This window comes from Lithobates pipiens, unplaced genomic scaffold (genome assembly GCF_037356315.1).
Source record: "Lithobates pipiens isolate NorthernLeopardFrog02 unplaced genomic scaffold, aLitPip1_a1.2 Scaffold_8, whole genome shotgun sequence".
Classification (NCBI taxonomy): Eukaryota; Metazoa; Chordata; class Amphibia; order Anura; family Ranidae; genus Lithobates; species Lithobates pipiens.
Window position 1 is genome coordinate 222,381,387 of NW_027507903.1, and position 25,082 is coordinate 222,406,468.

The following is a 25,082-nucleotide window of genomic DNA, read 5'->3' on the forward strand; positions in this document are numbered from 1 at the left end:
TTCTTATATTTGTACTTATTCGTTTCATCACTGAGTTTGTCCTCTTGTTCCTCTTGCAGGGAGTGACATGAAAATACACACAGCATTGGTTGATATGCAGAAAAACAATACAAAAAAGGAAAATGGCTTCTACTTTAATGTCAAAGTTATTCTTTCCAGCCATTTTTGCTTCCTGCAGTATTCTCTATGCTATGTGGCTGTTATACTCTAATGCAGGGTCAGCACTGTGGGTAGGCGAGGACAGAACTAGGAAATTGCCCAGGGGCCCCATCCTCCAACCTGGTGCTGGAATGCTAATGACATGATGTCAGAGCCCATAGTGCAGGACATGCTTTCTTCGACTGCTGGGATATCTTACCTCCCACCAACCACCAATGTAAAATATATAGCCCTGCGTGTTGCATACTCCTGACCCTGCGCTCTATATGCTATGTACAGTCATAAATGTAACAGATTTGGTCACTTTAAAAAATAATTCAGTACCAAGGAAAATGCATTCCTGAGTTTGCATCTTCTATAGTGAAATGCAGGGGTCTATCTGCCTCAAAACAAACAAGGCGTTTGTCACCCCCACCCGTTTGCCTGCAGAAGGGATACTAGCAGTCGGACTGGGCCGCCGATCAGTCATCCCCTGAAACTAGGCTGTAGATTTACAGACTGACCACCGTAGCACTGTCTCCGTCTCCACCTCTGTACCCATCTTCACCGCTGGCTGAGGCTCTTACTGGCCACTGGTTGCTAGAGTCATCTAGCGTCTAGCAACCAGCGATGTCACGGCCGCGACTCCCCGCTCTGCAGATCTTCTCTGGGCCTCCACTGTGGCATACTTTGAGGGGAAGACACCGAATGGGAAGTCTGTAAGGTGAGGCCGTGCATAGGCTAGTTTTATACAGTGTGTGTCATCATGTGCAGTCTGCAGAGCCAGAGACCCATACAAAGAAGAGGGGCTCATGCTGGGACTTGTAGTCCTTCCCTTTTGGGGGATGTGACCCCTTAAAAGCGAAGGACTACAGGTCTCAGCATAAGCCCCTCAGAGCTGAGGATGTAACACCCCCCTGCCCCCCTCAGCTAGTGAAGGACTACAGGTCCCATGAGATCTAAGGGGCTACATTCTTAGATCTCAGGGATTATGGCAGGAATTTGTAGTCCTTCGGTGTTGAAGGGGGTCACATCCTTAAATCTAAGGGGCTCATGCTGGAACTTGTAGTCCTTCACTTTTGGGGATGTGACCTCTGAAAAAGGACTACAGCTAGGTCTCAGCACGAACCCATCAGAGGACATGACATCCCTCCAACTAGTGAAGCACTACAAGTCCAAGCATTAACTCCTAAGATCTAAGAATATAACCCCTTAAATCGCAGGCCCAGGGTTAATTTATTCTTGGACCACATAGCTACCACCAGAGACCATCAGGGGAGATGGGCGCCCGATTTTGGTCTTACCTAGGGTAACACAAAACCAGAATACACCACTGTTCGAATGGCTGATGTCCTACATTCCTATTGGCCCACCACTATGATGTGCAGTTTCCTCAGCCACGTGTGTGACGTGAGAGGGATTGGGCAAGCTCTGCTACTAGTAGTGATGATCAAATCAACCTAAATTCCATTTAGCAAAAATTTATCAAACCTGAATTTCATAGCAAGTTGCATTGAAGTCAGTGAGAATGGGGCCACAAAAAAGGGTTGTGGCTCTTTTCCAATAATAAAAAAAAAAAAAAGTAAAAATCAGAGTTTTGGAGCTGTTATGGTTTTCAGGGACAGCATCAGCATATTAAATGCTGGCAGTGGATATTTGGATATGTATATATATATATATATATATATATATATTTATATATATATTTTTTTTTTACAGTTATCTTTGCTGAAAGCATCAGACCAAATACTATTAATGATATCAGTTAAAAAGGCTTTACTTTTCAGGTAGCTTTAGCAGTAACAAGCATTTTTTCTTTCAGGATTACTGGGCTTCTGAGACCAACAGCAATTGTAGCTCCAAAAGGGCTAAATGGAAGCCGCACGGAGGTGGAGAAAATTAGAACTAAACCCCTCAAGTATCCATGGGTAAAAAATTGCACAAAACAAAACACTTTGCCAGCTCCCTTTTTCTCTTGGCACAGAACTGAAACTTTATGCCACTGCCCCTTGTTCCCCTCATCTGGATTTTTTTTCTTTTTTTAAATTATGCCTACAGCTTTCAGATATGGGTGAGTAGAAATTGTTCAGTGGCACCATAGTTAAATATAAAGACAAACAGCACAGACAGTTGTACTTCTAACATAATATAGATACAGCCCTCAGGTATGAGTGGGTTGAAATTGGCCAGGGGCATCATAGCTTGAAAGTGGCACAAACAGGACAACATGCTGAGATAGAAGGCACAGACAGCATTTTTTTTTTTAAATTAGGACGACAGTCCTTTTGGTGAGTAAAACATGGTCAGAGGCAGAACAGTTAGCAGCAGTGAGAACAGGCTTAAATGTACAAACAGAGGGCACATGCAGCAATTTTCATAAAAAAATAGACCTCAAAGGTATCCGGGTATGGGGGTGAGGTGGGGGGTGTTCACCAGTGGCACTAGTTTGGTGGCAACGTAACCACTTGCTGACCAGGTCACTTGTTGTTTACAAGTAAAAATCTGTATTTTTTGATAGCAATTACTTAGAACCCCCAAACATTATATACTTTTTTTTTTTTTTTTAGCAGAGACCCTAGAGAATAAAAGGGTGGTTGTTGCAATTTTTTATGTCACATGTACAGCGTTTTTTCAAATGCATTTTTTTTTCGAAAAAATACAGTTTCATTAATTAAAAAATAAAACAAAACATAATATATCTCTTTTAATTTTTTTAGCATAATATGACAGATGATGTTATGCTGAGTAAATGGATACCTAACATGCTTTAAAATTACACAAGCTCGTGGAATGGATCCAAACTACGGTACTAGAAAATCTCCATAGGTGACGCTTTAAAAATTTCTACAGGTTACCAGTTTAGAGAAACAGAGGGGTCTAGTGATAGAATTATTGCTCTAGCTCAGACATTCGCGGTGATACCCCACATGTGTGGTGCGAACACAGATTACATATTTTTTTTCTTACATTTGTTTTTTATTTTTACAATGTCCCTTTTGCTTTGATCACTTTTATTGCTAACGCAAGGAATGTAAATGTCCCTTGTGATAACAATACAGCATGACAGGTCCTCTTTATGGAGAGATCTGGGGACTAAAAGACCCAAAATCTCTCCTCTACCCTTAATGCCACATACACACGATCGGATTCTTGTCAGAAAAATCTCTGATGGATTTACCGACGGAATTCCGACAGGACTAGAAAAAGGAAGTTCAATAGCCAGTAGCCAATAGCTTCTGTCTCGTAGTTGAATCTGAGCATGTGTGAGTTTTGGCGTGTCGGAATTGCATATACACGATTAGAATTTCTGATAGAAAGTTTTTCCATTGGGAAAATTGAGAACATGCTATTAATTTTTGGCTGGTGGAAATTCAGACAGCTAAATTCCGATGGAGCATACACACAGTCACATTTTCCAATGAAAAGCTCTCTTAGGTCTTATTCTGGCCGGGATTCCGATCTTGTTTACGTGGCATAAGGATAAAAAATAAAAAAATGTTATTACATTTTTTTGCTTAAAATAAAATGGCCTTGTTTACATGTGGCCGGAACCGGAAGTGACGTCACTCCAGTCCTCCTAGGGCATAGAGATGAGCGGAGGCCATCTTTCCTTTGCTCATCTCTATGTCCAGATTCTGCCAGCGCCGAATTGGTTTTCGGGCTCTCTGATCCGCCAGGTTAGCCCGAAAACCACCTGAAAGCACGGGGAGGGTGAATCTGCTGCTCGGGCCACTTTTATGAGAAAGATCTTACTGCAGCCATAACTCTGGTATTTAATGGCAAAGTATATATGTTTTTTCCCAGTTAGATGGCCAGCAAGTGTGTAAAAAGACCTAAATGTGGAGAAGCAAAGCCTCCCAAATAAATAAGAACTACAGCTGTCAGTGGCACCACAGTTTTATGTTAGTGTAAGCAGACCTATAGTAGTATAGTATGTAGAGACTAAAAGAAATATGAGCAAGATATTAGAAAACTAAAATCCCACTCCCTCAGCGCTCACAGTAAGTGCTAAACTATAGCTGCTGCTATATTACTCAAAATTCTCAAATATGGTGCCAAAGAAAGTGTAGATACACTTGTGTCTAAATGTAGAGACACAATGCTCAGGAAGCTGTTTTTATATAAAAAAATAGATTCAGGGCTCTTAGGTAAAAATTTGCCAGTAGCCACAATGACAAAGGGCACAGGCAGCCAGGGCTTGGTAGGTCCAAATTAGTCAGTGGCAACATAGTTCGGCAGCAGAAACAACAGGCACATACTACTAAAATAGAGCGACAACCCTCAGATATTAAAGGGTGGGGGTTAGCCAGTGACATTACAGTTTGATGGCAGTATAAACATGTTTAAACATGGACACACAAGGCATATGTAGCTTTTGTAAAGCAATTTGTGTTACTGCCCTCAGTGGCACCATGGGTGGATAGCATTGCAAACTTAAATGTGAAAACACAAGGCACAGGCAGCTGTTTGTCTATGAATATTAGAGCTTCGCCCTAGGTAAAAATTAGCCAGTGGCAACACAGTTTATTTGCGTTGGCAACAGGAGTAATTGTGGATACACAGGGCACATGCAACCATCTTCCTTAAAATTAATATTAATGGGTAAAAATGGTTATGGGCACCACAATTTAATGGCAACACAAACAGGCTTTAATGTGGAGACTCAAAGCATGGACAGCTGTTTTTTTAAATAAAAATGAAAGCTATAGTCTTAAGGCCTTATTCGCACAGGCACCAAAAACAGGCAGTTTTCCACATTTTTGTGTTCCCCGACCACCTGTCAATGCTCTTCATTTAGTTCAATGGGGAACAAATTGAGTTGTACACATGCATGCATTTAAGTTTTCTGGCATCACGGCAAGGTGCTGCTTAGGATGAGAAAAGACAAACCCATAGCACAGAAGGAGTTTATTGTATTTACTCTATAGGCCTGTGTGAACTTAGCCTTAACATGTCATTAAAATTATCATTACATGCTATATAACATAGTGGTCTTACTCAAAGCCACTAAAGCATTTGGTTTTGTGTAGTGAAATACCCCACTACAGCCTGAGATTGTGTAGACCAGCTGGTATCTTCTACTCAAAATCTTCTGCAATTTCTTTTTTTTTTTTTTCTGTGCATCTCAAATGAAGCTGTCACACATGTGGGCATATACGTATTGGTAAATTACATTCCCCTTCCCTCCCTTCTCCTCCATGCAGTAGTGTATTTAGGTTTTATGCTGCCCTAGGCATGACTAAACTCATGCACCCCCTAATTTGCTGTTTAAGACCCGACCTTAAATTTTCGAGTGGGGACACTAGTTTTGAGGGCCTGGGGGGGGGGGCAATGGATTCCATTAATTTGCATAGATTTTCTCTCACTTCCTGTTTGGCTATGGGGCAGGAAGTGAAGGGAAATCTATGCAATGGGACAGGGATGGTAAAAAAAATAAACTGACAGGGGCTATAACCCTCCCTTATTCTTTCTAATATGAAAAAAAAAGTGTTGAGTATAGTTTTACTTTAAGCACAAATTTATGATAATTTTATGGAGAGGACTAAGAACCATGCCAATGATGCAGCAGAAACATATATCACAGTGAGGAAGGTTTATGGTCCAGGATGATAGTACAGTCAAAATTAGAAGCGGTGCCCCCCCCCCCCCCCCACACCACGGTTGCGGAATGCCGGCCGCCCGCATACTGGAAGCAGTGCGGCCACTTTATGGGGGCCCTGGACTAATTTGCCTCTCAGCCCAGTATGCCCCATAAGACTGGCGCTATACTAACAGTGTAGCGCAAGCCGACGGGGACTCTTTCCGTGCTGCCCCCCTGAAAAGTGCTGCCTAGAATATGGTATGCTGATTGATTACATTCACTAAGAAACTCACAAAAATGCTTAGTTTCAATATAAATCAGTATTAAATATATCTAATCTAATTGCCAATACCTGTAAAGTAAAATAAGAGCCTTAGATGCAGATGCTGTCTGAACAAATTAAAGCTAGTGTCAAATCATCTCCAATCATCTCCACCTCCACCAAATTAAAGAGGAGCTGCACCTTAAAAAAATATTAAAAGTCAGCAGCTACAAAGACTTTTAATAAATGGACACTTACCTGTTCCAGGGTCCAGCGATGTCAGAAGCAGGTGACGAGCAATCGCTCGTCTCTCAGCTGCCCCCGCCGCCATCCTCTGTCAGGGAATCAGGAAGTGCAGCATTGTGGCTTCACTGTCTGGTTCCCTACTGAGCATGTGCTAGTTGCGGTGCGTGTCTCCACTGGTCCCTGCTGTGTCCTGGGAACTGTGTGTTTCCCAGAACACAACGGGGGGGGGGGGGGGGCAATCTGTGGCTAGCTTGTCCCGGAAGTGGGTGAAGATACCTAGATTATCCAGGTATCTGCACCCCCTCCCTCCGGTGCCAATTGTGGGAGGGTTCCAATGAGCGGACCTTCCACTTTAGAGTGGAGGTCTGCTTTAAGGTACAAAAAATACACATTTGATGTTCAATAATTATTTATTGAGAGATATAAAACAGTTATTTAATATTTATAATCTAATTTTAATTTCTCTTCTGAAACAGTTTTTTTTAAGTCATGTGTCTGGCACAGCACCAATCAGAGCTCAGACACAGACTCATACTGTAGAGAGCATACATTAGCAGAATAATAGAAGCCCCTGCCAAAGACCTTTCCCTGCAGATGCCAAAGAACAGGGAAAGATCTTATGACCACACAACAGCACTTCAGGAATAGGGCACATAGAGGATTAAAAATCAAAATGAAACAAAATACAGTGGCATGATATATATGATTTGTGTGAATGAATTATGGTAATTAAAGTGTTACTAAACCCAGAACCTGTAGTCACTATATCTGGTCTCCCACAGTACACAGAACATGGAAATGCAATTATTTTAGTAAATATAAACTGATAAATACCTTTTCTCATGAGCAGTATATAGCAGTCTTGTGACTTCCATCAGTTCTTAATAAACCTTGTAGGAGGAGATTTCATACTGCACTGATCCTCTGTTTGGACATGTCTGGACAGTGCTGATTGGCCCTGTGCTGATCACATGCACTCTCCCAAGAAAAAAAAAAAACTCTCTATACACACCAAACTGAGCATGTGCAGCCCGTCCACTGGCTCTGTAAATATCAGGTTATTTTCTTTTTTTTGAGACAGTGGAAGAAGAGGAGGATTAGAGAGAGAGGATCACATAACCTATATACACAATGAAAAGGATTAACCCCTTAGGTTTCACAGTGAGTATAACAAACATGTTTTACTGCATATATAAACTGATTTTACTGTTGTGGGTTAAGTATAATTTTAAGCTTAAAGTTTTTTATATTTAAAAAAAACAAAAACAAACATGTCATACTTGCCTCCACTGTGCAGTTCGTTTTGCACAGTGTGGCCCCAAACCTCCACTTCTGAGGTCCCTCGGTGGCACTGGTAGCTCCTCCCCGCATCATATAACCCCCTAGGAGAAGCAATCTCCTGGGGGGCTACCTTGCGGGCGTGGCATTTGCGTCCATAGATGCTGAATGCTGGACTCGGGCCCGGCCCGTCATTTGATTTGGTTGACAGCAGCGGGAGTCAATGGCTGCACTGCTATCAATCTATCCAATCAAGAGCCGAGAACCCTGAGGAATTACGGGGCTCAGGTGAGTAAAACGGGGAGACTGGGGGGCTGTTCACTAGAAGATGTTTTTTCAACTTAACCATGAAGAGGGTGCTTTGGGTGTTGATGGAGACAAGGGCTCTTTTTGACAACCCTGACCAGTGGTTGTCGGGGTCTACGGGCAGGGGGCTTATTGGAAAGTTCACGACGTCATATGACATCACATGATGTCAGAAGGGGCTGGGGGCGTGGTCCTACCCTTGCCTATATAAGAGCTGTCAAAGCAAAGAGACAGCAGTTGGCCAGAGGCCTCCTATGGAGGCAGAGCATTTTGCATTTTTGCTGATTTACATCTCTGGACACTTTTTTTCTATTTTTTAATAAAGGACTTGTCAAAAACTGTCTCTTGTGGTTTTTACTTTTTACACTTTTTGGTGAATGGGTGGGGTTGCAATGTACCCCTACCCATTCACATAGGGGATCTCTCTATATGTCAGGCTCTGCCACAAGAAATGGGACAGTGTGCCTGCTGTTTTCTGAGTGTGGTTTCCTCAGAAGCACTGGTAGGTGCAGACCCACCCCTTTCCCACTTTGCTTAATCCAATCTCGTCCTCTCTATGGCACCAGTAGTTCTTCTTCTGTGAAGTAAAGAAGACTTGCACAGTAAGGGTGCCCCTAATGGACAGGCTGCCGCTGATTAGTTCACTCCTAGCATTGCACTGCACTAAAAAAAATATATATTTTACTTAAGCTGTTGTGTTGGTGTCTTCTGGGTACCATTCAGTGTGCCACCAATTGTGGAAAGTAGAAGGACCCTGCAATCAAATCAAATGGTGAGTAGGTATATTCTGGGTACAATTGAGGGTGTCACCACTGGTGGAAATTAGAAGAACCTTGAAATCAAATCCAGCCACTCTTGTGAGGGTAGGTTATATACCCCCCTGTAAAAACTAGTATATACTGTATGTCATGTGCAAGCTGATACATTTTCTAGATACTACTGGAAATTTACTGCCGTATAGTAAAAACCGCTATTGTAATGCAATATAAACAAATGACAGCCAACCCCATCTTGTACTGATCTACTCACATGCACACTTAGGATCACATCTTATGGAGGTCCTATCTCTGTTTTATTATAATACTTTCTTGTATACTGCGCTGTCCTTTCTAACGATTCAGTCCAAAAGTCCAGTCCAAAGCTTTTACTAGTGGCCATGAGGCTCCCAATAGGGCTCCTAAAAAAACTATGAGAAATAAATAATAATAATAAAAATGACAAAGATACAATTGTAAAAAATAAAATAATAAAAATAAAAAAACTACTGACACCATGCACTGCCCTACTGACACCAATCTCTCCCCTACTGACATGGTCTACTGCCCTACTTACAAAGTCCAATGCTCAACTGACACCAACCTCTGCGCTACTGATATTGTACACTGGCACCATTCTCTGCCCTATGACACCATCCCCTGCCCTACTGACACAGACCTCTGCCCTACTGACTGGCACTGTCAATAAGCTTATATTTTTACAGTGATATTTGTTTTACTATATTTTTCTATTTAGTTAGGTCTTGCTAGTTAGTTTATTAAAAACAATACGTACGCCGAACCCTGATGGTTTTTAATTTCTTTCATGTTGTTCAGGTAGATCTCTGCCCCTCAAAGGTTGCCTACTCCTGACCTACAGTTTGTAAAGCACTGTGTAAGTTGTCAGATGGTTTGTGTGAACGAAACCTAAGATAGGGCACTGTGCTGGGAGCTTTACCCAAAAACTACCTTTGCTAATGCCAAAAGTTAAGACAGATCTCCAGATCCTAAGCCCAGGCAATGGGCAGAATGATGTAATGCCTCGTTTCCACTGAGCAGATCAGTTCAGTACGGTTCGGTACGGCATGCTATTTTGAGTGTTTCCATTATGAAATGGCCCATACAATCGAACCATACCACACCATTCAGGGTCCTGCTTCAGATGTGGGGCCACAGAAAATGGTATGGTACGGTTAGGGTGGAGCTACCATACATTCCACTGATTGGCGGACAGAAAAAGTCTGCCAATCAGTGTGACGCCACACTAGGTTTTTTTTCGAAACCCCGTATGGCCCCTGGTGGTCCAACTTGCAGTGGAAACGTTCAACTGAATAGGCCGGACCATTCTAACCCTTCCAAATTGTATTGACCCGAACCGATCCGCTCAGTGGAAATGAGGCATCAGTGTCATCCTTCTCGAACAGGACCAGTGGTGTTGGACTGAGAAGGAGGCTGGAACTTAAGCTGGCCATACAGGGATAGAAAATTGAGTTAATAGACTGATCATTCGATTTTCATATGGTTAGTGTACTGGAAAATGGAAAATTAACAAAGATGAAAAATTAACAAAAAAACAAGCTGGAATTTTTTTTTCAATCAAACAATTTTCTAATCATTTGTGGGTCAATTGTTTAAGTGAAATGCACATGAGCAGTAGGGGTAGTAGTAATCGATCAGAAAAAAAAAGATGTTTAATGAAAAACGATTGGAAACATGTTGAAATTCACTGAAAAATCCTAGCTACAATGATTGGGCTGTCAGATGTTAGATCAAAAGAAAGTTTCGATTTCTGTACAATTTTTCATTTGTTTTTCTATCCATGTATGGCCAGCTTTACTGTTTTCTCCATGTATTTATAAAGTTTCAAGAGATATGGTATGTAGAATGACTGACTGCACATCTGTTTTTATAAGGCAAATACCTTGGAAATCTTTGTGGACCCATCCTTGCAATTTGCTAGACTTTACAGAGACATGGTCATATTTTTCCAACCTCTGCAAAGCAGTTACATACAGTGTCATAACAGCACCATCAGCACTCTGAGCAAGTCTCAGTTCTTGTTTTTGTCTGTTTTTCTTAAGCTATTGATTTATTACTGTTCTGGTCTTTTGTTTCTTCTTTCTAACGTTCTCATCTACTCACATATCACTAACACCTAACCGTGAGCACTGAACAATAGACTCAGCTGTTGAACTGTATGACACTCAATATGTCAGTTAACCTGCACTAACTGTGACAGACTATTAAGAAACACTTATCCAGTGATCAATGGATGATTTTCTTTTACTGTGCTACAAGCCACTAAAGGAAAGGAATAAAAATCATTTACTAGGACTCAAATGACTTCAGTCCTGATAAACCCTTTTGTACAGGAATGTAAACGAAGGAGTGATCATCTTTTCTGCAGCAGGCTTTTGTGTTCTTCTAAAATGTCATAAATTAAATAGAAGTCCAACAAGAGCTTAGCTACAACAAAGTCGAAATACTTGAGAATAAATAACCGGTGAGCTCTAGACAATACTAAAATGTGTTGACCTTCTTTTCCGTCGGGATATGTATAAAGTAAATCTAAGTTGTAGACTAACCTTAAGAGGCCTTTTCTATTTAGCAAATATTTCACACCATGCAAACCCCTACATGTTTATAACCAAGATTTACAAAAAAAATAATGAGATTAAGGTTAACCCAAACACAAATTTGCAGTGAATTTTCAAACTTCAAACTTGCAAATTTTGGCAAATTCTCTTATCACTGTGTGAGAACAGCAGTCCGGCTCTCCACTGTGCTGCAGACACAGGGCAACTTTTCCAGTGCTAAGCACTTACATTTAGCAAAAATTTTAAATGTACCCTTTTCTTAAAGCAATCATTCATCTATGCTCCCTGGCTGCATAACAAGTAAAAAAAACAGAGGTTTAAAGAACTCCAGGGAAAAACAAAAATTCCATATAGTAGGGTTGAGCCTGCACTGCATGGATTAATTGCTCATTTTGTCCAGGGGTTAACCAAAAGCCTATACTTACCCAATCCTTTGATCCTCTGAAAAACAGCGCTCCCCCACTTCCAGCAGTGGACTGTTTATGCAGTCCTCACGTCCAGAGCCAGTCTATGGGTGGGATGACCTCAGGAACAGTCCATGCACAAGACTGCTAGCATGCGCAGGGAGGGCTGGAGCGGCAGGGACCAAGCCTTGTGCTTGGAGGATCAGCAGATTAGGTAAGCATATCTCTGCTCTCCTCGCCCCTAGGCAAAAACGAGCAGTTAACCCATGCAGCGGGGACACAGCCCCACTGTATAGAAAAAAAATATTTTCTGGAGTTCGTCTTTAAAGTTTGGGGTTATTGAACCACAGAAGTTACATATTGGGGACCATTCATTGGCGAGCAGCAAACCACTGTATCATTTAAAAACACAAAATGTAAAAAAACATTGTGTACCATATCCCCTAAAAATATACCAACGATGGCAGGAAAGCCTAAAAACAGTGGCAGCAGTGTGGCCATGAAGGTAGTCGGGGATAGTCAGATCCCTTAGCTGGTCCTTGAACGATGAGGTCCTCATAAAGCCTACCGTATCTCCCTCCTCCTAGGCAAAAAGCAGTCAGTACTAAGCCAGTGTTGCTCGTGCACACTTTTCCTACTCTTCCACTAATCCCCCTATATCTCAACTTATTCAGATCGGCCACAAGAAGTTGGCAGAAGTTTTAGAGCATTCTATTTCTGGCTTGTTGCAGGAGGCACCACAAATAGTAAAATAATTTAATTAGAGCCATAGGCTCTAATAGACTTCAAAATCAGAAAAAGCTGCTCTCACTGCCTGCATCCACAGTAAGGACAGCAGGTGGTGGAGGGGGGATGTTAGCGCTGTGCAGCACACGGGGGGGGGGGTAACTGGCAGTTGTGCTAGTGCTGGCCCCCCGGGTGGGAGGGTGTTTGCCGCCCCCCCAAAATAAACCCCACCAGCCGCCACTGGAACTAATTATTCACTAGACATCCCAAAGCAGGCATACATGAACAGTAACAGAGGTAATTACATACATTGATCATACATTGAAATAGCAGTGTGAGTGGTAAAGGAGACGTTAACCTAACAACAAATAACTAAAGCTGTAAAAATAGTCTAATGAGCAGGGCCCTCTGATTCCTCCTGTACTAAATTGTATTGTAAGTGTACTGTCTGCCCTCATGTTGTAAAGCGCTGCACAAACTGTTGGCGCTATATAAATACTGTATAATAATAATAATAATAATAGTGTCTCTTTTGTCATACTGGCCAGTGAAGACTAGATATACAGAAGATAAGTAAATATCCACCACCAGCACGTATGTAAGCTTCTAAAGGGATCACACTTCTGTGAATGTATACATTCAGCCAGCCAAGTGTAAAAGTGAACGCTAGCTCCCTATAGGGTACTACACACTTTTAAACATTTACTAACGATTTATTGAATTACACGTTTCTTAAAACAGAGCATTGTGTGAAAGAATTGCAAAATGTGATGGTGTTATACATTTTGATAGATATGTCCGTCACTGAAATCCTTTTGGTCTCATACTGATATAACCCTTCATACTTCAATTAGATTTCAGATAAGGTAAATTTATACCTTTCTCTATATTGCTCTTTGTGGTGCTGTTTGAGAGATTTCAATTACTTTACAATTTTACTGATAAAACAGTCTTCGTCCCCACCACAACAATTAGCCATTGCTTCCTGTCCAGATAGGAAGTGAGGAAACATTTGCCAAATGGGGACACAGACCACAAATAAAAACCTGACAGGGGTTCTAACCTTCCTCATCCTGTCCAAAGTTAAAGTGAATGTAAACCCAATTTGATTTTTAATTAAGGCTTGCACCTTGCACAGTATAGGATTTCATGTCACTTGTGCCCAGTCTTGCCACAAAGAGTTAATCCAGCTCTGAGCAATCCTCTTATAATTTTTCAGTAAGATAAAAACTGATACACAGAGAAATAGGAGTCAGTTCTCCCCCCTTGCTGTGAGTGACAGGTGATTTACATATCTCATGCACGAGCCTGAGAGAGGCATTACTTTGTTCTCCAGCTCTCTAGGATTGGCTGCTCCACACCTCAGCATGATTGGGCATGCTGAAGTCATGTGGGGACTTTTCTGGGTTTTGACTGGATGTTAGTGATCATAGCAGAAATTCAGTGTTATGTATGCCCTGTACACATGGTCGGACATTCCAACGACAAAATCCGTCGGATTTTGGCCAAAGGATTTTGGCCCAAACGTGTCTTGCATACACACGGTCGCACAAAGTTGGCGGAAAATCTGATCGTTCAGAACGAGGTGACGTAGAACACGTACGACGGGACTATAAAGAGGCCAGTAGCCAGTAGCTTTCGTCTCATAATTTATTCTGAGCATGCACGGCACTTTGTCCGTCAGAATTTTCTACACACGATCGGAATTTAAACAATCGGATTTTGTTGTCCGAAAATTTTAGATCCAGATCTCAAACTTTGTGTGTCGGAAAAGTCAGATGGAGCCCACACACGATCGGAATTTCCGACAACACAGTCCGATTACACATTTTCCATCGGAAAGTCCGACCACGTGTACAGGGCATAAGAAATACAAAGGAGAAAATGCATGTTGACAAGGGGAGTGTAGAGGTGGGCGGGGAGTCTACTGACATCACGACTCCACCCACCGAGCTCGGGACAACAGACCCACCCACAAAATCTGCAGTTTTTCGGGTCTCATAACAGACAGAGGGAGATATTTGACAGGTAATGATAACCACCATGGCAGTAGTTTGGAAAGGACTACTTTAAGAAAAAAGTTTTTGCTGTCCATGGTGCTGTTAGAGAGATTTTACTCACTTCCTGTTCCTGTGACAGCAGGACAGGTGAAGTGAGTGGTTGTCATTGAGACACGAAGCCCTGTGAAGTAATAATAAAGGGACATAAGTGTTAATCTATCCCCATTTCACTGCTAAAAAAAATTTGTTGCAGTCTGTGTCCATTGGAATGATTTGCCATATGGAGTTTGCCTTTAAAGTGATTATTTACCCAAACATTTCACATTCCTGATATGTGTATGTTGTACCATGCACTTGTGTTAAAAATGATCCTGTTCTCTTTGTATTTATCTATTTGTGTATAATCCCTGGTGACCCTGCCAGGCCTCTCTGCTTTTCTATTTCAGACCTACCTCACTAGACATGAGAGTTCATCCATCCCAGCGTGGTCAGTTTTCTGTCTTTGATGGGAGCACAGCCTGCTTGTCCTCCTGCCCCTCTGGCCAAGCTGTGTGCTGACATGCCCCCCTGCACAGCCATTTACTGGGAAGATCAGTGTATTGCCTTCTGCTGACATGCCCCCCTGCAGTCTCCACCTCCACCTCTTTAAGCTCCTTATGCAGCTGAGAACAGAGATCATAAGATCATTTATAACAAAAAAATAAAAAGGTATTTATATATTTTTTTAATGTATAAATATGTTTTGCCTTTCATTCATATTTTAAACTGAATGGGTTCTTTTAACAGGTAAGGCAGGCCATGCACGGTGTGAATATCTTTCCTGCAGCCACGGGTTGCAGGAAATAAATTTGCATTATTCCCCCATCAACACAGACAGTGCTGACAGGGAAATAAGCAATTGTCTTCTCCAGGTGGGGAGAAGACTGTGATCTTACATTGCTATAGCAGCTAGCGATAATTGTAAGAGAATCCGGCAGGCTGGTTGTACACAAATTGATCGACCGATCAACTAGGTACATTCGGCCTGCTCATTAACAGTTCGAATCTCCGCCAGTTCCTACTGAACCGGCCAAGATTTGAACCGCGTATGGCTGGCCTAAGGGTTCACTTATACTTGATTGCTCATTAAAAGTGTGGTTATTTTTGACATATATATATATATAAATGTTATAGCAAGAGAAAAACTGCTTGGGACCATTTATTTATTGTTGTAATATTTCAGATTTAATTAATTAACCATGTCTTTACTTTCTCATCCAGATCATTGTCACACTGTTATTACCTGTAGTATCACTTGACCCTACCTGTGAGAATGTAAGATCTCAAGAGCAGGGCCCTCCTAACCCTCTTATCTTAAATTGTATTGTGGTTACTCTCCCTTTATATTGTGAAATGCTGTGCAAACTGTTGATGCTATATAAATCCTGTATAGTAATAATAATAATGGTACACAAAGCAAGTGGCCCTCAGTGCTACCTTAAGCTTAAAGGTCTGCAGGAAGGTCCTATGTATAGGGGCCCTAATACAATAGAAGTCACACAGAAGCAGGGACTAGTGCTTTTTGAAGTGAAAAATGAAAAATTTACCTTTTTTTGTTTAGCATTCCTTTTGAAAAATAAAAGTCCTGGTATGTAAGGTGCCTAGGAACGCCTGAGCCTACAGTCCTATAGCTGTATATTTGTAGTCTTAGATCAAGGCGCTGCTGTTTCTGACTGCTAGTCTCTTGAGATTCGGTTATGGCACTACTGTAGTATTGCTCGCTATTGTTCTTGCTGGAGGCTCTGACACTGGACAGCAAAAGTTCTAGTTTCGCTTTTTTGTCACAATTTTCAAGAGTACAGCTTCTCACTAAAGGGAAATTAAAATAGTTTCACTTAATATTTTTTATCTTTTGTTTTAAGTTGTTTTTGTTTTAAGTTTGTACAGTTTTAAAGAACAGCTCCATTTTCATTTAGTTGGGGCTGCAGTTGGCCAGTTAGGTGAAAAGGATGGGGGCTGTCCATGTTGGCAAAGGCAATGGCCAATAGAGGAGGCCAGAACTGAGGTAAGTAGTAAGAGATATACAATATTACCAAAAGTATTTGGACGCCTGCCTTTACACACACATAAACTTTAATGACATCCCAGTCTTAGTCCGTAGGGTTCAATATTGAGTGGATCTACCCTTTGCAGCTATAACAGCTTCAACTCTTCTGAAAAGGTTGTCCACAAGGTTTAGGAGTGTATCTAAGGGAATGTTTGACCATTCTTACAGAAGCGCATTTGTGAGGTCAGGCACTGATGTGGACGAGAATTCATCCCAAAGGTGTTCTTTCGGGCTGTCAAGCTTACCCATTCAAGTCAATGGAGGCATGTTGCAACCTCAAGCCAAATGCTTGGCTTGCAGTTGCAGCACATTGACAAAGTTCATTGAGGTGCATTGCTGACAAGCTGTTAGAAGCAAAATGTACTCTGGTGGCAAGAAATAGTCTGTGTAAATAGACTAAAGGGATTTTCAGAGCACTATAGGCCAGCTAAGGAAAGAACTCAGCAGACGCTGCATGCTTTGTAGTCATCCACTAAGGATTGAGCCACTGCTTTCAGTCACTTGGATAAGCCATCCATTTACACATGTATTTGTAACTTGCACCTGCAGTATATAGCCTGGTTTTTTTAACAGATTGTAATAGTAGGAACTACAAATATGAAAAAAAACTCCACCTGCTGGATAACATTTTTAAAAAATTCATTATATAACATTTCACATTTCCCTGCCTAAAAAATGTGGGTTTCTTAAATAATAATGAAAATAAGTCTGAAACAACTATGTGTCCCTTAACAGTTTACTAAAAGGAATATAGCAGGAATTGAGGGTAAGGGTAGATATTGAATGAGGGGGGTGGCATAAGTCATTATAAGATATAACATTTGTCATACTTTTATTATTTTCATGTGAGCACGCAAATACATTTTATGGTTTACAAAATTTTGAACATACTGCACTATATGCAATTTATGTTTTTATATGATGTGAGGGAAGCACTGTGGGAGCATACTGGACATTGGTAGTCAAGCTAAGGCGCATGTGCAATTTCTAAAAGGCTTTATTCTCTTCATTTTTTTGGGAGAGCATAAGAAGAATATTGCAACCCAAATATGGAGGTCAATTTGAAATATATGAACTTTTAAAAAGACTTTAGAAAATATAGGAAGCATTGGCTTTTGCATACTGTTGATTTGGTCTGCCCAGGGAGCAGCTGCTGGGAATTATTTTTTTATACCCTCAGGCTCTGATTATTTGTATGTATATTTAACTATGAAGGAGATTTGCTAAAGAAAGATGTGTCCCTTAACAGTTTACTAAAGGGAATATAGCTGAAAACACAATGTCCACAAACCTTACACTAGACTTACTGCCACCCTGTCTTCATCATTCAAGATGTTTCTCCTTCACAGAAGAGCTAGTGGTATGGTGGCACACATCTACATCTGCCACAAAGTTGTGGTACAATACTTCTTTCCACAGCTCATCTTACTCCAGTTTATATCTTGGCTCCACTTTACACAGGAGTGGTGAATTCCAAGAATTAGGAGACAGAAGAGCTTATGTAGCTCGTAACTCATGATAGCTTCTTCACAGCTATTTCTTCAATGACTGTCTCACTCATGTGTCAGCTGAAAGGCTGTCTATCAGCAGCTACACCCTTGCACAGCATTACTTGCTTCATGGAGAAACTCTGGCTCTCTGCCATCTCCTCTATGATCCTGCCTATTGGCTCAAGGCACTTTCTCTGCATTTCACAAGTTGTAAATCAGTACTTCTGCACACCTTTGAACAACAGGATGTACAGAAGGTAAGATCATGAAAGTTAGACTGCAGTAGTCAATGTATCAAACACAATAAAATGCCATCATTACGGGCAGCCAGGCTTTCTAAAAGATAACGTTGAATAAACTTGAAGCTTTGGAATAATTGTTTTTCTTTCAGTACAATATATTTTTAATCATGTATGATTCTAAGTAACATACATGATTAATGTCCCCATTATGCATGGAATGCTCCTAATTCTTTGTCTGCATCCATCAGCCTGTTGGCTGTCTTCCCTGTTTGAGTTTCACTTTCCAAGAAGCATTTCTCATTTTATTTGTAGGGATAAGTGCTCTTGTAGCATAGAAATTAGGGGCAGAATGTCTTTTCACTGTCCCTCTAAAAGCTTCAAAGCTTTCTAAGCAACTTATTAAAAGGCAATTCTGACTTGTAAGTTGAAAGAGGCTTGTCATTGTTCCTTAAGACAAACATTTAGAAGACCTTTTAGCAGTCTCTTTACAATGAGATTAACAATGACATGTCAGTAAATACATGGTAACCTTTACTCGTTTGCGCCAATGTATTTGGTTAATTTTGATCATTAACCATGTTTAAGATTCCACAATCCAGGGCATATATTAGTATTTGCTGGATTTAACCCACCAGTCCACTTTGCAGGAAACCTTCTTATCATTCACTGAATAATCCCTTCATACCTTGAAGCGAGAGCATCTATTCCAAAGGATAAAAAGGGTGGAGTGAAAGAGATGATGTGCCAGTGGAGAATGACTCCACCCTGGAAATAAGATATATTACGTGTGACAAGGATGAAGTGCCATGTAAACTGTGCAGAGAATTTGCCAAGAAAATCTCATAATCCTGAGTTACAGTGAAAGACTTAACTACACGTTTGCAGTAAAAGCTTATTAACTCTCAGTGAAAGGCAATGAAGTGCAATAGCCCACAGCAAACAAGCAGATTTTACTTTACAGCAGATCAGTGTAGGCTTCTGCAATTTGCACATTGTTCTGTAGCCTATTAAAATAAATGTATAATGATTTTGTACATATTCTCTTTACACATACATGAATATAGTATATTCTGGAAAAACACACAAATAAATAGTTGGTGTGTAGGACCATAAAGCTACTAGCACACAAGGTGACCATACAACAATAAAGCTGCTAGCATGCAAGATTGAAGGGTTGATTTACTAAAACTGGAGAGTGCATAATCTGATGCAGCTCTGCATAGAAACCAATCAGCTTCCAGGTTTTTTTTTGTCAAAGCTTAAATCAACAAGCTGAAGTTAGGAGCTAATTGGCTACCATGCTCAGCTGCATGAGATTTTGCACTCTCCAGTGTTTAGCGAGGCTTGGTTCACACAATTGCGATACGGGAACAATTCCAGTGTGGGTCTCTGGCAGGCAGTCCACAATGCCCTATGCAAACTGATGCGGGTGTCAATACAAAGTTAATGACGCCCCCGGATCGGTTTGCAGATCGCAGTGCGAGCAGCCAAATGGTGTAGACTTCGGATCGCATGGGTGTGAACACCCATGCAATCCGATTCCATTGCGGACAAAAAAAAGGGTCGTGCACCATTTTGGTGCGAATGCAATGCAAATTCAGCCATATAATCTGTATGGCTGAATTTGCATCGCACAGATGTCGCATGTGATCTGCACAGCAGTGCTGTGCAAATCACATGCGATGTTTAACATCGCACCAGTGTGAACCCAGCCTGAGTCAACAAGGTGACCATACAACAATAAAGCTGCTATAACATAAGGTGACCATACAAAGCCTTGTACATAAATATATTAAATGCATAAAAACATATAAACATAAGTGAGAAAGAAAAAAGGTACGGTATATATATATATATAGATATATAGAGATCTCTCTCTCTCTCTCTTTCTCTCTCTCTCTCTCTCTCTCTCTCTCTCTCTCTCTATATATATATATATATATATATATATACTGCATATATAGATATATATCTATATATAGATAGATATATTTATCTATATATACTGTATTTATATAAAACTTAAGTAACAAAGAAAAAAGGAATAAGTTCAAATGTTGATAAAATAATAAAGCAAAGTAATTGAAAGACATCAGCCAAATGCAAAAAAAAGATGTGTGCTTGAACCCCATCTAACTATGCACTCAGCGCAATTAGATATTGCAATGCATATAAAAGATAATAATCTTTAAAAAATTATATATTCCACCAAGTGTCAGGAAATCCAGTAATGTGAAACCTCCATTGATTATACACTCACCAGACTTATATGGTATAAATGCCTATATACAATCTGCAATGAGGAAGCTCAGTGGTTTGTTTATATTGGAGAACTTAAATAGAGGTGTTTATACCATATAAGTCTGGTGAGTGCATAATTTTTGGAGGTTTCACACCATTGGATTTCCTGACACTTGGTGGAATATATATATTTTTTAAGATTATTATCTTTTATATGCATTTGAAAATTTGAAATATCTAATTCTGGTAAGTGCATAATAAGACGGTATTCAAGCACACGTCATTATTTTTGCACGTGGTGGATATCTTTCAGCTACAATTTGTTTTATTATTGCCTCAGCATTTGGACTTATTCCTTTTTCTTTGTCCCTTATGTTTAGACTTTTTTTATGCAAGCGCTGCTCTTGTGTTTAATATAAATAATATATATATATATATATATATATATATATATATATATATATATATATATATATATATATATATTGTAAATGTGTGCCTGTTCATTGAACAAGATGATTTCAAAAGTGTGTGTTGGTGCAGTGGTGCTATGGTAGCAAGTGAATAAGAGGGCATAGCTTTAGTAACTTCAAGGGAGTTGTACGCATCGATGTAGTGGCAGAAAATAAATAAGTGCATGTTGATACAGTGGTGGCAAGTAAATAAATGTGTGTTAGTGCAACTAAATAAGTGCACGTAAATAAGCATATGTTGGCACAATGAAAGTGTCATTAGGCGTGCATCTGTGCAGTGGCAGCAGGTAAGTAAATATGCTTTATTAGTGTAGCGGTACTCTTCCACAGGAGCCGCTGGTGTATGTGATTATCTCCCACCCTGCATAGCCTGCCACACAAATTTTCTGTTCATTTCAGAGACAAGAAGCAGTTTTTGCAGATTTAAAAAAAAAAATGTATTAGGGGAATTTAACTTGGATAGGGACGGGTAGATATGGGATGCCCATTTGATCAGTAGAACTCTATAGGGACTTGAACTATGTACACCCAGTATATACACACTTTCCTCTTCTATCTCCAGCACAAACTTGCTTGCAGAACAACAACTCCCAGGACCAGCTAGCACAAGTTTCAGATGCAGTACAGTCTCAGCTGAATCTGGACAAATGCCCTTTGCAGGCAGGGACCACGGGCCCCTATGGTGTAGCCAAAATAGAAGTCTTGGCTGCTAACTGTCCTATCTGTGGCTTCTGCCACCTCTTCAGGCACTGTCAGCCCTCCTGGCTGCGGCTGCCCCCTTCCCCTGCCTGTGCCACCAAGTCCTCCAGAATGGCACTACATCCATCCCACACTGCTCCCTCCCTGTAATCTCAGGCATGTCTCCCAGTCCTCCTGACTGTGTATCACTCACCAAGTGAGCAAAATTCGCTCCCATCACTGTACCTTGTTGTTGTAGGTAAAAATCTCAGTTAAATGTAAAGTAATTGTGTGTCAAACAGAACCTCATAGCTTTTATGATAAAAGAAGCTTGGCGAGCGTTCATAAGGGGATCCATTGCCAAAAAGTGTTCAAGGGCCATGATGCTAAAGGAATGCAGAATGGAGGTATATAGTGAGCTGACGTCCAATGATAACCAGGTGTATGTTGGTTCCTATGTGTCTGATGAAAGGAGTTCCAGAAGGTGTGTACCATTTCTAATATACGACAGGAGTTGTTGGATTAGGGGTTGCAGGAATTGGTCCACATACAAGCTAAAACCAGAGGTGACACTATCCATAGAGGCTACAATGGGTCTGCCCGGTGGATGTTGTTGATCTTTATGGATTTTGGGAAGGTGGTAGAAGTAGGGCATAGAATAAAATGCTTTGTGGAGAAAGGAGCTTTCGACTTTCGAAATAATGCCATCTAGTAAAGCGGCTTTGATCAACCGGTCTGCTTCCTCAGCAAAAATATCACAAATGTATTGAGATTTTCCTTTCCGCTTGGCCCCTCCTCCGTCTGCCCTCCGCTATTTGACAAAGGAGTGCAGCCGTCACACCATCCATGGCTCTGCCAGCTCAGGAAACGTGTTGCACGTTCGGTGGCCTCATTTCCCCTCGCCTCATCCCCTCATTTCCTCTCGCCTGAAGCCTTGTTTGCATTCCAAGCCTCGTGCGGACGCCCCTCTATGCTGCTGGCCGGATTAAACACCAGCACTGCCGCGATCAGGTGAGGACAGACTTACCAGGATTCAACATCTTAAGGGAATGATTACACCGATGCCTTCTCCCCCCCCCTCCATTGTATGGGACCGGTACACCGCCTGTTTTTAATCACTGAAATGTGAGTTTTATTACTATTATTTACATTAAAGAAACTGTTATACAGTCTGCACCCAGAGGCGCCTCTCGCACTTTTTTGTTTTCTTCAGTACTACCGGGAACTTGGTTTCTGTTTCCATCGGATGGCTGCCGTGCTTGTGGACTGTGCTTAAAAAAAAACCCTCCTTCCCCCCTCCCCCCAGCCCCTTTTGCTTTTAATACCCATATTATGTTTATTGCCTTTTTATGTGCATATGGAATAGACCTATAGCATTGTAATGCTTTTAAGTCTGTAATCTATATACTGAGCACTGTGTTATTGGTTTTCTTTTGGGAAAATTACAGTAGATTGTTGTTTTATTTTCTAGCGCCATTTACTTGTATATACATCAGCACGTAGACTAGGCCACGAGAATTGTTGGGAAATGGCCCAAAAGTGTTGATTCTTCCCAGGGTGGCCAGCAGCCTTGGGAGAATGGAAAGTCTGGAACACAGCAGTACGAAGACTCTCTGGGACAAAGCAGCTGTCACAAGGTTTCTCAGGAGAAGAATGGATCCGACGGCAAGAATTTTGTTACCCAAAGCGGAAGTGAGACTGGTGCAAACCGTAGCCAAAATACAATCAGGAGGAATCACAGGAACCAGAACCAACTCCATCTTGAAAGTGTAGGAAAATTGTTGTGACAAAGCATCAGCCCTTACATTCTTAATACCGGGTAAGAATGAAACGATGTAATTGAAACTTGACAAGAAAAAGAACCCACTGCACCCTTCTGGGAGAGAGGCGTTTACCTTTAAGGAGATGTCTCCATTCTTCCAGGGCTAAAATGATCACCAACAGCTCTCTGTCACAAATCTCGTAATTGCACTCCGCAGGTGACAATTTCTTGGAAAAGTAGCCACAAGGATGCATAGCGCTCTCAGGAGGTAGGACATTGAGACAGAAGGGCACCAACTCCAGTCTCAGAGGAATCAACCTAAAGGATAAAAGGTAACATAGGATCAGGATGGGCCAACACTGGAGCAGAAACCAAGGCCACCTTGAGACTCTCAAAGACCTTAATGGACTCTGGAGACCAACTGTGTGGGTTACCATCCTTTCTGGTCATATCAATCAGGGGCTTGACCAGAGACAAGAAGTTACAAATAAACTTCCGAGAATAGTTTTACTGTACTGTGAGAAGCGCTTTACTTTACACATATACACCACTTTTATATTAATTGGACAAGTTTTTAGGCATAGAATTAAACTACCCTACTGATACTTCAACTAGCTCTAGAGGCTTATGCTGTACCTATACAAGGGGACTTACCCACACCTGAAAGCTCAGAACACCTTAGACGATTCCACATGTTCTAGAGACCTACGGGCATTTATACTGATGCTACTACGGAAACTGAAATGTGACAGACTACTAACAATTATATGGGAGGAGAGGAAGCCCACGCACTGATGTTTTAAGTTACATTTTGTAATGTCCTAATAGGATATAATTTGAGCTGTCTTTATTTTACGGGGCCGTTCGGCCTTTGTCTTTTCTGTTCTTTAGTTATGTTCCCTGATTTTTTAGTTTTCATATTTCTGCACATTGTAATAACTACATATCCGACAGTCCGCTGATGCCCAATGGTATTTCTTAACCTGACCATTTGCTGTTGTTTATAAGCTGTTTGGCTTGCTTGTACTGACTCATATTCTTCAATAAAAATTGCTATTAATAAAAAAAAACTTCCGAGAATAGTTGGCAAAGCAAAGAAAATGCTGCAGAGGACATAAGCCCATGGGTCGGGCTACTGTAGGACTGCTGAAAGTTTCTCTGGGTTGATCGAAAAACCAGCAGTGGAAATGACATAACCCAGGAATTTCACCAGCCCTCTTGACTGTTCCTTTTCCTCCTGGAGATTTGGCAGTATTCTTCTGCTGTCCTCGCCTTGCCCCCGAGCCTCCTGGCCAGGACACCTCTGCATGTCTTAAAGAGGGTCCTGTCCGCACCTGAGTCCAGGCCCAAGATCACCCCCCACAGACTGGGGAGCTCCTTCAAAAAGGCCATGATAGCCTAACACTCCATCTTCAGTTTCCACCCAAACTCCACACTGCCCCTGCTGGGCTGACTCTGAGTATTTTTGGGGGCCTGCCCCCTGCCAACCCTTCTGTTGGGGATTGGTCAGGGCCCTCAAAACACTCCAGCTAGCTCCTCCTGGACTCCTCCTATCTGCTTCTGGAACCTTCTCCAAGTTTCCAGCTAGCAGGGAAGAGTTCGCCAGAGAAGCTGCTGATGAGTAATCCAGCCTACCTGAGCCACTCAAACCCTGACCCAGATAAACACTCAGGCTTGGCTGCCAGTCAAGCCTGAAATTTACCTACACTAGCAAACAAAAATCCTAACACTCTAGCAACACAGCTAGGGGATGCTACATTTGTGTGGTGGCAAGGGGGGTTTGTGCGTCAGTGTAGTGGTGGCAAGTGTGCTTATGC

The 25,082-nt window shown here is 41.3% G+C and overlaps 1 long non-coding RNA gene across 1 annotated transcript in view; it reads right to left on the bottom strand.

The window, feature by feature from the left end:
* The window catches only part of LOC143963033 (uncharacterized), an 83,270-nt gene that overhangs the window by 57,117 nt on the left and 1,071 nt on the right, over nt 1-25,082 (bottom strand). The window contains exon 2 of the long non-coding RNA XR_013270866.1: nt 23,399-23,583. This is a non-coding gene — a long non-coding RNA (uncharacterized LOC143963033). The remainder of the gene's footprint in view (nt 1-23,398; nt 23,584-25,082) is intronic.